The sequence below is a fragment of the Labeo rohita genome, chromosome 15 (genome assembly GCF_022985175.1).
Source record: "Labeo rohita strain BAU-BD-2019 chromosome 15, IGBB_LRoh.1.0, whole genome shotgun sequence".
Lineage (NCBI taxonomy): Eukaryota > Metazoa > Chordata > Actinopteri > Cypriniformes > Cyprinidae > Labeo > Labeo rohita.
In genome coordinates, this window is record NC_066883.1 from 26,329,439 (window position 1) to 26,347,752 (window position 18,314).

The 18,314-nt window shown below is 36.9% G+C and overlaps 1 protein-coding gene and 1 long non-coding RNA gene across 2 annotated transcripts in view; one reads left to right on the forward strand and one right to left on the reverse strand.

Annotated features, from left to right (window-relative positions):
* The window catches only part of LOC127177489 (WSC domain-containing protein 1), a 32,556-nt gene extending 24,023 nt beyond the window's left edge, over positions 1-8,533 (reverse strand). The window contains exon 1 of the mRNA XM_051129787.1: positions 8,202-8,533. The gene's annotated coding sequence lies outside the window, so the exon portion shown is untranslated. The remainder of the gene's footprint in view (positions 1-8,201) is intronic.
* A 31-nt stretch (positions 8,534-8,564) lies between these two features.
* The window catches only part of LOC127177562 (uncharacterized), a 28,608-nt gene continuing 18,858 nt past the window's right edge, over positions 8,565-18,314 (forward strand). The window contains exons 1-2 of the long non-coding RNA XR_007829247.1: positions 8,565-8,684; positions 10,152-10,190. This is a non-coding gene — a long non-coding RNA (uncharacterized LOC127177562). The remainder of the gene's footprint in view (positions 8,685-10,151; positions 10,191-18,314) is intronic.

Here is an 18,314-nt window from a genome sequence, read left to right on the forward strand (position 1 = left end):
TTTTTCGTGTCAACTGATGTGTTTTCACAAGAGTACCACGACGTATGCTGCTGTGGTGCTGCTGACACAAAAAGTATTCTCGTAGCTTCGTAAAATTACGGCTGAACCACTGATGTCACATGGACTATTTTAACAATGTCCTTACTACCTTTCTAGGTCTTGAATGTGGTAGTTGCATTGCTGTCAATGCAGGGTCAGAAAGCACTTGGATTTCATCAAAAATATCTTAATTTGTGTTCCGAAGATGAACGAACGACACGAGGGTGAGTAATTAATGACAGAATTTTCATTTTTGGGTGAACTATCCCTTTATATCATGTAGTACTGATAACCTGAGTCAAGTAGTTTCTATAACTTGCAGCACTTTTTCTTTCCATTCGCTTTAGACATTCTTGAAACTTTCAGCCCATTATTTCAGCTCCACTGAGAATCCTTTTGTGTGGCAAAAACTTGAAAAACAAACCCTGTAACAAGCCTAACTGAACTCAGGGGTGGGCTGTCCCTCGCTTCCATTCATTCTTGCCAATCAGGCAAGTCTAGCTCTACAGAGCCCACTGTGTGCCCCACATATTCTCCCAGTCTATTTCATCTAGAACATGTCTGGGTCCACAAAAGATGAAAACGCAGACTGAGCCACACACTGATTACGCATTAAACGCATAATCACCACATTGCACATGAATATGAATGTGGATTCGGTTTAATGCGCAAGACTTAAAGGAGAGTAAAAACAGAATATCTAACCCATTTTAATCAAGCTGGTCTTAAAGTCAAATGGACCCTATGTACTTTCTTAATGCAAGTTTTTGCTCTTAAACGATAAAATGTTTTTGTGATTAAAATGCATTTAGTTTTTCCTTTAAAATTGCTTTCCTTTTTTACTGACTCCTTAGACCACATAGGTTATTACACGTGACCCAACAGCCAAATATCTATAGCATTATTTTATCTGAGTCCCGCTCTACATTTATATAGTTTTTGTTGATTCAGGCTGATACATTCTATTTTCATTTATTTATTTTACAGCTTCAGACTTTAGTATAAAAATGTCATTACTATTATTCTAAATCCGATTTTTATTAGAGATAACTGGGCCAGTTGCAGCTCTCCATACAAGCACAGCTTTGCTCACTGAACCCCTTTTGAGCCCCCCAACCCCTTCTTTTCAGGCCTTGTGCTGGCAAAAGGCCTAGATTTGCATAAACGCTTGAGATGCAGGGGCGGGTATCCTCGCCAGCACCAGAGGAAGCCATAACTACGAGGCGGCTGAGAATGTCAATCAGCCTGAGGGCTCATTATTCTTCTAGCTATGAACAGTGAGTGACTGGCGTCTGGTAGTTTTTCCCCCTCTGCCAGTACACGGAGCAGCTTCTAACAAATCTATCCTTTACAAGACAGAGGATGCATGCATAGTTGACAGAAATCAAAATAACACCCACTGCATCAGCCATTCTACACCTTTATGTACCTTGTTTTTAAAATCAGGTCTGAGAAAATGTTAAAAAACGGGTCATTTAACATATAACATATTCATCTATACTGTATGATTCTGTTTTTTTTTTCATTTGAATCATTTGCAACATCATGTTCTCATTAACCGTTTATTCCCCACGTATACATAATTCATAGCTTTTGAATAATATATACAAATGGAAAACTGCTTACATGTATGTGAACCCGATTTACAGAGAGTTGACAGCATAGATTAAGAGAAAACCATTCACACAAGACATGTTTTTTGTTCAACATCTAGTCAAAATTGAGCTAAATAAGACATTTTGGAATTTGTTTTGTTTTTGTCTTGGCATGCCATCCTAAAAATGTGGTGCTCATGGCGTGAGATGCTAAAAAAAGTTTTTTAATTGTATTTTTTTCTAAGCAATTTTTGATATGGATCCTGTGCAAAAGTTTCAAAATGATGCAATCAATTCCATTCAAATTTTTAACTGACTGACAATGCAAGTATAAATATATACACCCTAGATTAGTTATTGAATATACAAATTTATCAATCTTATTTTCAAAATCAATTATTGTACTGCAAAGCCTAAAAAAAGTTAAAAACTGATCACTTAACACGTTATGTACATCTATACTGTATGACTCTGTTTATCATTTGAATCATTTACAACATCATGTTCTCATAAACTGTTTTTCCCCCATGTATACATAATTCATAGCTTTTGAATACTATATACAAATTGAAAAAACTGCTTACATGTATATGAACCAGACTTACAGAGAGCTGACAGGATAGAGTAGGAAACCATTCACTCAAGACATGTGTTCAACATCTAGACAAAATTGAGCTAAATAAAAACATTTTGGAATTTGAGCTGTTTTTATCTTGGCACGGCATCCTAAAAATGGTGCACTCATGGCGTGAGCTGCTAAAAAACTAAAAAGCTAAAAAAAATTTGTCAGCAAATTTTGATATGGATCCTATGCAAATCTTTTAAAATGATGCAATCAATTCCACTAACATCTTTGACAGATTGACAATCCAAGTATGAATATATACAGTTTAGGTGAGTTACTGAATATACAAATACCAGTTTTTGTGTTCAACATCTAGACAAAATTGAGCTAAATGAGACATTTTGGAATTCAAATTGTTTTTCTAGGCACAAATCTTTTAAAATTATGCAATCAATTCTATTACATTTTTAACTGATTGACAACCCAAGTACAAATACTCTAGATGACCACTGCTACACTTCCTTCCGGAATGCGTACAAAGCCCTCCCCCGTGCCCCATTCGGCCAATCTGATCATCGTTCCATTTTGCTCCTGCCAGTCTATAGGCAGAAGCTGAAACAGGAAGCTCCAATCCTTAGGACTGTGCACTGTGCTAAAAAACATTTTTAATTGTATTTTTGGTATGAATCCTATGCAAATATTTTCAAATTACACAAACAATTCCACTAAATTTTTTAACTGATCGACAACCCAAGTATAAATATATACACCCTTCATGAGTTATTGAGTATACAAATACATACATAATGAAAGAGATTAAGCAACACGTATGTACGGCTTTGTGTTTTTGCCATAGGGCAGATTTTGTATATTTATATGGGCTCTTAGTGCGCACTTAATGTCAAATCCTACTGAAATGAATCATTATTTCTGTTCCTCGTTCATCTCTGAAGCAAGCAATCAAATGCATATTTCATTTTGTAACATAAGGCAGAATAAAATCAAGGTCCTACGACTAACTAGCTATTTTGAGAGTAGTGTTTATAGTAGTATATATATGTTTTTTAAGTTTGTGTTAGGGTTCATTCATTATATTGTACATTACTGACAGCTGATAATCAGCTTTTTTCCTTGCTTTAAAATGAAAATGCTCAAGTAGGATTTTCACTTTTGAAAAATGAACCAGAATTGAGGCCGTGGTGTGTTTATGAGAAATGAGTTTCTTTTTACATTGGTAAACCGGAGAATCTGGCTGTAGTCCCAAGCTTTTTTTTTTTTTGTAGAATTTTATTCCCTTTAAATAACTGTAATTAATGGAGCCAAAGGGAGGCGGCTCGATTAATTATAAGGATGGTCCGTTAATGAATGTTATAGCTGTGAGATGCGTGGGACACACAATTCATCTTATTTTATCTTCCCTTTCGCTCTGTTGTGTGTTTGCCAGTAAATGGTATTGCATTTCACACAGAAACAAATGCATTTATGAATAATAATGCAGAGCCAAGGTCATTTCCATTTTCCGTTCAGGGAAGTCTGACAACTCCACGGTGCATTTCAAAGGGCATTAAGTTCGAAAGCAAATGTTACTCGCCTTTATTTGATGTATTATTTATTAGTCTATTTTGCTATTGCTCTCGTGGTATATGCCACAAAACTCTTGAGTTGTAATAGCACGGCGCTGAGTCTTCATGGCTGTCGGTGGACAGCAGCGAGCGGGTGCTGTAGGTCCAGACTGGTGCACTCATTTGTCTTCATCTGCTTTCCCAGCGTGTTATCATCTCACTTACAGCAGGGCAGCCACACTTCCATCTCAGAGGCTGATGGGACTGACCCTGAAGCTCAGATGCTGCCTGGAAAGCTGTCTTTTCTCTCTTCTAAGCATCTTGCTACCATCTCTGACCATCTGGCTGTTATAGCTCCTCTTTAGTATCTCTCAATGAAGCATTTCAGTAAGAAATGTTTAAGGTTTCCACTGTCATAATCTTGCTTCTATAGAGTGTCACAGTGGGGCGGCAGACACATGACAGGTGGCCCGCAGTGACCCCAATCTGTCCTCCTTTAATATATATTTTCAAGGCCAAATCCAAGAAATAAGGGAGGGGAAACATTTTACATTACACTCGTTTCTTATTCCTAATGCACTGAAATGTTCATATGCAGTTGTTATATTGAGGAGCTATTTCTGCTTCGGTTAATTCAATGATGCTCAATGATACAGATTTAACAATTTCACTCTATACTGCAATGCGAATGAAATCTCCAAATTAGTTTGTAGCAGTATGCCTTTCATATATTCTGTCATATGTCCTTGGTAATAATCTTGCTCAGCATCACACCCCAGGGTTGAATAATCAAATCAAAGAGATTTAAAGAGACATTTCCAGCCGTTCGCTGATTGGCAGCCTGTCAGCGGATTCAAAATAGTGTATGCAAAGGTTCCAAGAGCAGTCGAGACAACTAATTAAGAGTTCACTTATCAAAACCGCATCTTATTTGGCAGTTTAAAGGAAAGGAATATAAGCCAAAAATTTGCAGCATGCTATTTAGTAGAGTTCATTTCAGATCAAATGAATAACTCTGCCTACGTTTCGGAGAAGATGCGTCCATCTGATTTGAAACGCTCAACTTGAATTATTGAAAAATCATGCGTAATGCTTAATCCAAATCCTGTGAAAAAAGAGGAACCTCCAGCTGTGAGCTGAACCGCAGGTGATTGTCAATCACTTTATTCACAGCCTACTCAAACTATTGATCATCCACTGCAGGGATTGATTTCACTGCAGCGTCCAAAAGCTCCATATAAACCAAACTGTTTATTTGTTCTTAATTTGGTCCGATTTTGCGTTTGAGCCAACTGAGCTTTTGGTTAAAACACCCGCGTGTGTATAAAGCGTATTGCAGAGTCTGTATACTCGTTATTTTTGCAGACACATTTCAAACGTGTTCCATTTTGCTGGTTCACGTCCAGCATTTACTAGACACTTACAGCGGCAAGAGAGGAAAGGAGATAAATTAGACGATGCATTAAAATTTTGTTAGGAATAGTCTGTCTTTGATTATTTATGCTTTGTGTTGCTTGAGGCACATTTACATTTGCAGATTTACAGCCTGGCCGTAAACAAGGCACTATAACTAAAATTCGCTCAATAAATGCTGGCTGAAAAGATGGCGACTGCCGGCCCCTGGACACCGGTTTATTGACCACTAAACTACAACGGATGCGTGCACGAAGCGGTGTAGCCGAAGTACTGACACCGGAGCGCTTTAACACCCACAGACCACAGACAAGTAAGTGTGATCATTCTGTGGCCTCTTTTGGGAGACTGAAACAAGTCCTGGCAAACCGCAACACACACACATGCATATACAGTAGTGCTCGCTGACACAAACTGACAAGACTGCAGTATTATTTCCATGTATTTTGCAGGAACTCATCACCATCGGTTGCAGAGGATGACACTGCATTCCAAGAAGTGTAGCCCTTTCTTTCTCCAGTGTAATGTCTTCATTTTTTTTTTCAGCTGCTGCAGTAAGTCAATGTAGTGGTTTCTCATCACGAATCGACTGTGAAGTCTTTCATCTGTGCAGACTCAGCTGTCTGGTTCTGTACAATGAAATTTAACAAGCTGCATTATTACTATGCTTTCTTCCACTTTTGTTACTTCCTAAACCAATGGTAAAGGTAGTATAAGCCCTAAAAGAGATAGAAGGAACACAAAAGAAGATATTTTGAGAAATGTCTGTTTAGCCAATGGTCTCCAAAACTGATTATTTCATAGCCAACATTCTTCAAAATAATTTCTTTTCTGTTTTGCAGAAGAAAGGCAGGTTTGGAACGACATAATGGTGAGTAAATGCCAGAACTGCCAGAACTTTCCCCTTAAGGAGCAAATTCGTCATTTTTAGCGCAATAACCGGCGTCTTAATCACTAAACACCTGCCGTCCAATTTAACTTGAATTACTGTTGATTTTTTTTCTGTGGCTTCTAAATTGGGCTTAGTATCAGTTGTTTATTATTTAGAAAACTCAGTGCTTTACATCTAGTGCAATTATTGTTTTAAAAATGCATTTACATACACTTTTATTAATCACGGCAGCAGTAATTTTAGCCTTATAATATCAGATATCCAGATATGTGCTGAAGTGTTATGTGTAGATATGTGTACTGTTTTTGTATCTTAAAAAGGGCATATGCAAATAAATTATGATATCAGTCAATTTTTAGTGAATTCGCGCTTTGATTTTTTTGTAATATAGTTTTAGAATACAATTGTACAGAGTTTAGCTAGCTTCCAACCCCCCCTGCAAGTTATCTGGAAGCCCAAAATGAAAATTACAACAAGGTTCTTTGCAAAATATGCAAATAAATATTAATAGCCATGGCAAAAACAGTTCATTCAATCTATTCAGAACATTTCCGTCAGGCTTTTGTGACCACGGGAGACGGAAGGGAAATAAGACTGTCCCTGGCGAACTGTGCTAAGGCCAGAAAAGATTTCCAGGCGTACAATCAACCACCCTCCATGCATTCATTATTTAGAATAGGTTTTAGCGAGGCTGGAGAAACACTGCAGTCACCAGTGGTTGGTCAAACCATGGGAAATCTAAAGGGAAAAAGGCAGACTGTGCTAATCAAAAATATTATACTGAAGAATTGAGACCTGGTTTAAGGCTGAATAATCACTTTATCTTAGAGCTTCAGTTAGATTAAACTAAGTCTTGCTGTGATTATTGTTTAAAGACTTGACCTTGCAGCCAGAAATGTAATCACATATTGAAAAGTATCTTTAAGCGCTTTTTTTTGTCAAACATGTAAAGGTGTGCCATTACTTTGATAGCATAAACCTTTCACATATGAAGCAGGGATAAAAACTAATAAAGGGGACACTGTGATATACAGTAAAAGCACACTGATGCAGTACAATCATGAAAGATGATGCATTCATTCACAACTCTAATTCACAGATACCTCTCTGGAGATGAGGCGGTTTGCCCCATAGGTGGTAAATGTATGCTGCTGAAAGGTCAACCATGACAAAATGATCTTGATTAACCCTGTGAGACATGAAGGCTGAAGACTGACTTATTTACAGTCAGTCTGGATATATTCCTTTTTCACGACCATAAAGAATTGGTTTAATGATGAAGGATGAGGGAGGAAAACGCTAATGAAATCTATGGCATCTGGGCACACTCAAAAGACACATGTTAGTGCAGTTCATCAGATAACCGTAGCTCCTATGGACAAATCCTATCAGTGGGCACATATTTATACACACAACGTGGTATATAAAAAGACATGATATATGACAGGTGTTTTGTCATATCACAAAGACAAAAACAAGGGAATCAATGTTGCATAATAAAGTGATTGCATATTGTTTAAAAACAAAAAAGGTTTATTCCTCTATCTACAGACCCGAGGATCCACCAATTTAGATTCCCAAATAGCCTATATAAAAGACCCCTATATAAAAAAGCTTGATTTTCTCACTTGAAAATATTGTATTAGTAACTGTAACAAACATTATTACTTTCTATAACGCATAATGGATCTTAAATCATATTAAATACATGCATTTTTTTAGTCCATGGACCGTTCACAGACTATATTTGGGTAATTCTGATCACTTCTGAGATCTTGGTTTTAACCAATTACACTAAAACTGCCATTTCTTGGATTTTAAAACAATATTTGCACTTTTTAGCCTATAAATAATTGCAGTTTACATGTATTTGAGCCGAAGGAAAATCCTCACAGCAGAAACAGCAGGTTCAGTCACTTGGACATCAGTCATCAGCACTTGTTTGCATTAATTTAGACAAAACTCCCCATGACTCGAACTGACATTTTGGTGTATAAAAGTGACGCATTATATAATTCACGTCAACTTTCCAATGTATGCACACTGAAGCTATAAAACATACTTGAATAAACAATAAAACAATACTTTTGTTAAAAGAAAAACGCTTTTTGTTCAATTACACGAAATTCTCTTACCTTTCGCAACTACCCCTCGGCAGTGAAGAACAGCAGTCTTGCAGCATATTAAATGTATTTCAGAGCTTGAGATTTCCTTGGGTTGAATGTCTCTTCGTGAACATGAGCATCTCTTTCATCTCTGAGGCGAGCCGCATCTCGCTTTCTCACTCTGTTTTGCTATTTTGCTCCACTTGATGTGTGTCACTAATCCTCTTGCATTTTCTTATTTTGCATAGCTGTGAAACCACTATAACAGCGATAATCCTTATCTAAATCCGTTGCCGTGTTGCCTTTGCTTTGCAGTCCCACGTTTCTCTGTGTGAACGCACGTAAGAGCCCAGCTGTTTTTAAGTCGGACAGCGCTGTCTGTCTGCGCATGCGCCGAAAGAGAGCGAGCGAAGAACCAGACCACACCGGGAGGAGAGAGTTTGGGACCGGAACATCAGTAGCACTTTCAAGGAATCTGTTACTCAGAATGTACCTGTAGCGAAGATCGAGAAGGTGAGTTGTAACATCACCGGTTTAACCAATTAAAAAGGGTGACGTCATTGTCGTACATGAAGACCATCACCCTCCTGCCCTGGTGAAAAAAACAGCATATGCTGGTAGGTATGTTTTGATGCTGGAATGTTGGTTAGGTAGGTTTTGATGCTGGTTTAAGCTGGTCCTTTGCTGGTTTTTGCTGGTCATGTTGCTGGTCAAGGACCAGCATGAACCAGCAAAGGACCAGCATAAACCAGCTAAGGACCAGCATAAACCAGCATCAAAACCTACCTAACCAGCATTCCAGCATTTTTCATCAGGGTGAGGTGACAGTGGTGTAAGTATCTGTGTAAAAATCTATGTAAAACATTTACAGAACAAAAAGGTTTGTGAGATTTAGTCAGACGATGGTGAATTTATCTAATTTTGTGTCTCTGGAAATTTGTGGGTTTTGTGTTTGTTTGTTAATGAGAGACTGAAGGCCCTTGTAGTGTTAATATTTTATGTAGATTAATATTTATTGTAATTCATTAGGTTATTCTTCAATAATTCCATAAGTCAGTACATTTCAGACATTTTTGTTAGTGTTTTCACGACGCGTCATCAACTGGCCAAACTGGCGGCACTAAATGTAAACAATGTCACTGAACGGAACAAAACTCGCATATTTTGCTGCTGAAAATGGTCAATTATTGTCATGTTTTGGGTTGTACTAAAAGGTCAGACTGGAAAAAACATTTGGAGTACTATAGACTGCCAAAAGTTATAACAAATCAAGAAGAGTGCAAAAAGTGGAACAAAATGCGTTTGGGGTTGGTCAAACTGAACTAGGGTTTCCATGGCAAGAATCTTGACAACATTTGTGTTCTTATCATTTATCATTAGGCTAATATCTTAATTAATACTCGTATGTATATTTACCACCTATTAACTTTAGTGTGTCAAAATATATATATGTGACCCTGGACCACAAAACCAGTCTTAAGTCGCTGGGGTATATTTGTAGCAATAGCCAAAAATACATTGTATAGGTCAAAATTATTGATTTTTCTTTTATGCCAAAAATCATTAGGAAATTAAGTAAAGATCATGTTTCATGAAAATATTTAGTAAAATTCGTACTGTAAATATATCGAAACTTAATTTTTGATTAGTAATATGCATTAGTAAGAGCTTCATTTGAACAACTTTAAAGGTGATTTTCTCAATATTTTGATTTTTTTGCACCCTCAGATTCCATTTATTCAAATAGTCGTATCTCGGCCAAATATTGTCCCACCCTAACATACCATACATCAATGGAAAGCTTGTTTATTCAGCTTTCAGATGATGTATAAAGCACAATTTCGAAAAATTGACCCTTATGACTGGTTTTGTGGTCCAGGGTCACATATATGATTTAGCAGCTTCCACAGCATAAATTAGCAGAACAACATATTCACTTAGTACATTAACTGTGCAATTCATGCTGTTGTTTACATCTAGGTAACTGACCAAAATCGTGATGTACGTGCAAACACCTCTGTAAGTATTAAAAACACATGCATCATCATACTGCTCATAAACTTATATAATCTAAATATCATCTTGACAAAGCAGAGGCATAACCACCACAGACATTAAAGAGGAAAGTTTGTCCTCAATCTGGAACATTTCATTATACCCTTGTCTAACAGAGTATTTTTTTCTTTCACAGTTAATGAGGCTCGAAATGTGGTGCACTGATATAGCTATACTATATAATGAGAAGAAATCACTCTTTCAGATTCCATTCTTTCAATTTCAAGTTGATTATCATATCGTATCGCTTCATATCAGAAGAAGTTTAGGCTGAGTGCTCGATTCATAATCGTTAACATAAGTGTTGATAGCGCAATAAGCCTTCTCGTCAGATTTATGGTCTGTTGTTTGGGAGTATAAGTCACTGTATGCTTCTGAAGAAAGTACCAACATATTTATCAGCTCTAAAAAACACTGCTGCCTCTGTAATTCGCACAAGTGTACACAAATCCCACACACACACACTCATAAACCCACACAGACGCAAAATAAATAAATAATGAATGAATAAATAAACAGTGGCTGAGAGAGGCGAGAAAAGAAATAAATCTGAGGTTGTAAATTAATGATTATGGAAATCACTGATGTGTCTGTGTAACTCACACACAAATGCAAATGCATGCATTAAACAGCAGCACATACATTTCCAATTATATGATTAAAATAGTATTAAATAAATAAATGGCAGCCAAAAGAAGCAGAAGGAAGAAAAGGAAAACAACTGTTGGTGTAACTTAATGACGGTATTTAAATGCAAAACACAAAATGGATGAAGGCCTGTTTAACACAGATCTGAAGACAGCCGCAATTAAGGAATAATTCACGCAAAAATGAAAATATGCCAAAAATCTACTCGCCCTAAGGCCATTCAAGATGCAGAGTTTGCTTTTTCAGATTCTGAACAGATTTGGACATATTTAGCAGTACGTCTTTTGCTCACCAATGGATCCTCTGCAGTGAATGGGTGCCGTCAGAATAAGACTTCAAACATCTGATGAAAACATCACAATATTCCACAAGTAATGTTAGTAAACCACAAGCAAAATAAAAAAATAATGAATAAATAAACAGTGGCTGAGAGAGGCGAGAAAAGAAATAAATCTGAGGTTGTAAATTAATGATTATGGAAATCACTGATGTGTCTGTGTAACACACACAAATGTACAAATATATAACGACACAATTATATGTTGAAAATAGTATTAAATAAATAAATGGCAGCCAAAAAAGAAGGAAGAATAGGAAAACAACTGTTGGTGTAACTTAATGACGGTTTTTAAACGAGACTTCAAACATCTGATGAAAACATCACAATAATCCACAAGTAATGTTAGTAAACCACAAGCAAAATAATAAAAATAAGAATAAATAAATAAACAGTGGCTAAAAGGTTGTAAATTAATGATTATGGATATCACTGATGTGTCTGTGTAACTCACACACAAATGCACAGTTATATAATAACGCAATTATATGTTCAAAATAGTATTACATAAATAAATGGCAGCCAAAAAAAAAGCAGAAGGAAGAAAAGGAAAACAACTGTTGGTGTAACTTAATGACGGTTTTTAAATGCAAAACACGAAATGGACAAAGGCCTGTTTAATCCAGATCTGAAGACAGCAGCAATTAAGAAATAATTCACGCAAAAATGGAAATTTGCTACAAATTTACTCACCCGAAGGGCATTCAAGATGTAGTGTTTGTTTTTTATCAAAACAGATTTGGAGAAATTTAGCAGCACATCACTTGCTCACCAATGGATCCTCTGCAGTGAATGAGACTGCAAACATCTGATGAAAACATCATGATCCACAAGTAATGCAAGTAACCCACGAACTGTGTAATAAACAGGTTTTTAACTTCAAACCATTGCTTTCCTTTCCTCCATCCATAACATTCAGTCATCTTGTCTGAATCCGTAGAGAAATATGCACAGATCAAACACCATTTATAAGTAATAACAAGTGGATTTTAATGTGAGAGGACAACAAGGTATATACTTTTTCGCTGGAGGAAGCATTTTTATAGATTATGGACTGGTTGGATGGATTTGTTTCTTACAAACACACAGATTTTCACTTCTCAGGGTGTTCATTGGTGAACTGGAGTCGTGTTGATTGCTTACGGATTACTGCTGTTGTTTTTATCAGCTCATTCTGATGGCACCCATTTACTGCAGAGGATCTGTTGGTGAGCAAGTGATGTAATGCTGAACTACTCTAAAAAATCTGTTCCAATGAAGAAACAAACTCATTTACATTTTGAATGGCCTGAGGGTGAGTACATTCTCAGCACATTTTTTTTTATTTTGAGGTGAACTCTTCCTTTAATATAAACATTTAGCATATGCTGAAAACTCCCTCGGCAGCATTTAGATAGAAAACCAGATCCGATGGCCAGATGACTAATAGTATATACTCTGGCAGTCTTTTGTCCCCCAGCACACATGCAAAGCAATTTAGAGGTCTTGAATTAAAGCCCCCTGAAATGAGAATGAAAGCGTTGCATAGGTTTCTGCGCCTGTGCGTCATTTGTGTTGCGACAGTGCTTGACTGGGCGTGGGAAGATAAATTGTATGCAAATTGATTGTGACGCTGATGAATGCAGCCTAATGCATGGAAGGTGGAATAGGTTGCCAAACGATGTTGAGTAGACTTTTTCTAACACCAGATATGTAAAGTGCGTTGCGGACACTTGATTACTAAATAGGTCTCTGAAGTCATTACCACTGACTCGATTCATGTAAATTGCACACGAGGAGATATATGACAGATGTACAATAACTAGACCACAATTATCTTATTATATTTGCGAGGATAATTGGAAAGAGCCCTAGATACTTATTCTCCTACCAAAGTGGGGTTAGAGCACCACTACATCCATTGGTGCTAATTTAATTTTTCATAATTATTTTTAAGACAAATGTTTCCTGGCTTAAATATAAAAGTCAGTTTCACACCCAACAATATGCGTATTAGCATTCAAAGGCCTGTTTGTGCTATCATTTACATTTTTATTAAGTTAAGATAAGCATTGCCATAAATCTCTTCATGCCTCTCTCAGCCCTTTTGTTTAGCACATCATCGCAGTTTCACTGCGTAAGGAAGTAATTGTTTAAAGCTATTGTATGGGATGCTACTCAAGGGATACGCTTTTTTGTTTCGCATGTAGACCAGTATCTGAGACGATGAGCTTGTGATGGATTAATATTAATTAGAATGCTAACCCCCACTGAAAGATAACATGATTTTTGATATTTCTATCGAAAGAGGCAATTTGGATAATAGTAAGTCTCACACAAGAGACTAAAATACTGATAACTGAACTTAATGGACTTTATAACCCTTATTGTTAGTTACTTTTGTAATAAAGTGTCTGACTTGATGTGGTGAGTTTTAGGTATTTAATCACTAAAAAAATAGATGTTTTTGTGGCAGCATGTATTGTGCTTTCTTCGCTCTCTTCTGTTGGTTCGCATCCGAACAAAAGACACTTTGTCCATGTGCAAATCCGAGCCAAACATTAGCACGCCCTTCTGATTATCAAGGTCTTTGCAAATCCATTTAGTTCTGCCATTTCCCTCAGTTACAGTGCTGAACTGAGGGAGAGTGAAACGTGATTACTGTCTCCCTAGTACACACTGCTTCATTTTCATAATATTCTCATCAAACAACAACTTGATCCACCAAGGTTTTGTAAGTAAATTTTCTGATGGCCAGTGCACATTCCCTATGAGTCGGGGTAGACACAATAACAGGCAATATAAATCTTCCTCTCTCTCTGTTTTAGACATCGCTTAAGTTTTACTTGTGCAATACATTAATACATGTTCTGATTTATCTTTATCATTAATATTCTGTTCATGAAAAAGAATGTATTATTTAATCCTGGGTCCCACTCTAAGTCTAGAATATATATCTTCTCTTCTGAATTTATTGAATTTCATCATTTTAACTGATTTTTGAACATTTATAATATTCTCTTGCTTTATTGCCCATTTCTATCTATCTTGTCATGATTTGTTGATTGCAGCATTTATTATTGATTTCCCTTCATTTCTGCTACTTGGGATTTAAAAAATATTTCTATCTCCTATTTTTAAAGCTGTTTTTGCTAGTTGGGTTTGCTGCTTAATTTCCCTCTATTTCAACATGAGCTGATTCCAGCAGAAATGTACATCTATCCCCAATCCTTTTATGAAGGCTAGTATACATATTTTTCATTTCTATTTGTTTTACTTGATTGGATGCTCAACAAGGATGCAGCTGAATCTGAACATAATACTGTTTTCATAGAACTGATCTCTTCTATCCTTTGCAAGCTCAAGGCTATTGAAATAACTTCTGCATTACAGACAGATAAGGAATGTGGGATTATTCTAATAATGCTTGTTAAATTCTGTAATTTAAATGCCTGCTTATATATATATATATATATACATATATATATATATATATCTTATGATATGTCTGTAAAATGGGTAACTAGTTTTATGTTAATGGTTTACCAATTAATTTTAGAGGAATAGTTCATCCAAAAATTAAAATTCTGTCATTAATTACTCACCCTAATGTCATTCCAAACTTGTAAGACATTCGTTCGTTTTCAGAACACAAATTATATATACAGTGGGTACGGAAAGTATTCAGACCCCCTTAAATTTTTCACTCTTTGTTATATTGCAGCCATTTGCTAAAATCATTTAAGTTCATTTTTTTTTCCTCATTAATGTACACACAGCACCCCATATTGACAGAAAAACACAATTGTTGACATTTTTGCGGATTTATTAAAAAAGAAAAACTAAAATATCACATGGTCCTAAGTATTCAGACCCTTTGCTCAGTATTTAGTAGAAGCACCCTTTTGATCTAATACAGCCATGAGTCTTTTTGGGAAAGATGCAACAAGTTTTTCACACCTGGATTTGGGGATCCTCTGCCATTCCTCCTTGCAGATCCTCTCCAGTTCTGTCAGGTTGGATGGTAAACATTGGTGGACAGCCATTTTTAGGTCTCTCCAGAGATGCCCAATTGGGTTTAAGTCAGGGCTCTGGCTGGGCCATTCAAGAACAGTTACGGAGTTGTTGTGAAGCCACTCCTTCGTTATTTTAGCTGTGTGCTTAGGGTCATTGTCTTGTTGGAAGGTAAACCTTCGGCCCAGTCTGAGATCCTGAGCATTCTGGAAAAAAGTTTTCGTCCAGAATATCCCTGTACTTGGCCGCATTCACCTTTCCCTCGATTGCAACCAGTCGTCCTGTCCCTGCAGCTGAAAAACACCCCCACAGCATGATGCTGCCACCACCATGCTTCACTGTTGGGACTGTATTGGACAGGTGATGAGCAGTGCCTGGTTTTCTCCACACATACCGCTTAGAATTAAGGCCAAAAAGTTCTATCTTGGTCTCATCAGACCAGAGAATCTTATTTCTCACCATCTTGGAGTCCTTCAGGTGTTTTTTAGCAAACTCCATGCGGGCTTTCATGTGTCTTGCACTGAGGAGAGGCTTCCGTCGGACCACTCTGCCATAAAGCCCCGACTGGTGGAGGGCTGCAGTGATGGTTGACTTTCTACAACTTTCTCCCATCTCCCGACTGCATCTCTGGAGCTCAGCCACAGTGATCTTTGGGTTCTTCTGTACCTCTCTCACCAAGGCTCTTCTCCCCCCGATAGCTCAGTTTGGCCGGACGGCCAGCTCTAGGAAGGGTTCTTGTCATCCCAAACGTCTTCCATTTAAGGATTATGGAGGCCACTGTGCTCTTAGGAACCTTAAGTGCAGCAGAATTTTTTTTGTAACCTTGGCCAGATCTGTGCCTTACCACAATTCTGTCTCTGAGCTCTTCAGGCAGTTCCTTTGACCTCATGATTCTCATTTGCTCTGACATGCACTGTGAGCTGTAAGGTCTTATATAGACAGGTGTGTGGCTTTCCTAATCAAGTCCAATCAGTATAATCAAACACAGCTGGACTCAAATGAAGGTGTAGAACCATCTCAAGGATGATCAGAAGAAATAGACAGCACCTGAGTTAAATATATGAGTGTCACAGCAAAGGGTCTGAATACTTAGGACCATGTGATATTTCAGTTTTTCTTTTTTAATAAATCTGCAAAAATGTCAACAATTCTGTGTTTTTCTGTCAATATGGGGTGCTGTGTGTACATTAATGAGGAAAAAAATGAAATTAAATGATTTTAGCAAATGGCTGCAATCTAACAAAAAGTGAAAAAATTAAGGGGGTCTGAATACTGTCCGTACCCACTGTATTATAGATATTTTTGATGAAATCCGAGAGCTTTCTGACCCTCCATAGACAGCAACACAACTGACACATTCAAGGCCCAAGAAAGGTAGTAACATTGTTAAAATAGTCTATCATCAGTGGTTCAACTTTAATTTTTTGAAGCTATGAGAATACTTTTTGTGTGCAAAGAAAACAAAAATAACAACTTCATTCAACAATTTCTTCTTTTCCGTGTTGGTCTTCACCACACGTTCACGACACAGAAGAGAATAAATTATTGAATAAAGTCATTGTTGTTTTTAAAATATCCCTTTAAGAGAACTTTGTTCGTCAATGAATTTATGTTTTTGAAAGAACTGGTTCAGTGAATAATTCAACGACTCCTTCATAAAGCCAGCCACTTATCTTGTTAGTATAATAACCAGTATTTTTGGAAGAATTGGTTAATTTGGTTATTCACTCCGTCATAAAGACAGTCTGCTGGTGAATTAATGTAATTCTTAAAAAGAGGGAGTGAATCCCCACCACTGAAGCCTAAAGAATACTGAAGTTGTGCATAGTCTTTCAGATTATAGGCACATGTGTGCTAGGCAGTTTCATCTTTGTCTAGCATCTGCGCTATTTCTCTGCATAAGTTATGGTCAGTTAAAATCTTCAGTGAATATGTCAATCTGTGTTTGAATGCAGTTTGAATTTGAATGACTTTGGCGGTGCTGGAAAAATTTTTTTCGTGAAAATTCACTTGACATTTCCTCAAATTGTACAAAAAAAAATTAAATAAAACTTTATTACAATACACAAGGGCGTAACTTTGGTTTGAGAAGTCGGGGTTTGTAATGCATTTACATACATTACAAACTAAACTGACTTCTCTCCTGTATCATTTCATGTGAGTCTCTTCAGACCTTAGAACTGTACATGAATTATGAGTTTCTAGAACATCTGACCTCCTAACTGAAGATCTTTTTTCAAATATAAATAAAAACAGTATAAATAAGAAACAGTCTAAACAAAAAATAGTTGTATTAAGTGCAAACAATGTGCAGCCATAATCAAGTAGGCTAGGCTACTCTCTCAATATTCAAAGTGGAAATTATGCCCCTGACAGTACAAGTCAATGTAAATGCTATAACAGTCTTTCTACTTCAAAATTTTACACTTTATTCAACACATTGCTTGCCATTTCTTTGTAATTTTTTGTGAAATGTACAATTTTATGTGTAAAAATAGTTTCTACGCCAGTTTTTTTTTTTTCAGTGTGTGAGTGTGTTACAAAAAATTTACTAACAGCTTGCGCAAGTTAAAATAGTCAGGATTTGTCGGTGCCAATAACCTTGTGGTTAGTGCCCCGACATATAGCACAGCTGTGCTCGCGGCGACCCGAGTTCGAATCCCGTCTTGAGTTCCTTTGCTGATCCCGTTCCCCTCTCTCTGCTCAGTACTTTCCTGTCATCTCTCTACTGTCCTGTCCATCAAAGGCACAAAAATGCCCCCCCCAAAAAAAAATAGTCAGGATTTACTAAAGACACGCAGCGAAGAATTAGCTCTGAAAAGGCGTGGACAGTTATTTTTGTGCTTGACCTTACTGAATATGCATTTGTAGGAGTTTCCCTTTCGGACGCAACATTTATGGAAGGAGAGTATTCAAATGAAATGTGATTTACTAACATTTGCACTTGTCAAATTACTGGTATATGCGCCATTATTTAACGCCCCAAAAAAGCATGTCTTAAACTATTTTGCACTTGAAATGGCTGCAATTTTTGTTATAGGAGGAGGCACCACAGAGAACAGAGAACTCGTGGTTGAAGGCTGAGGATTTTTTCCACACATATTAATTTA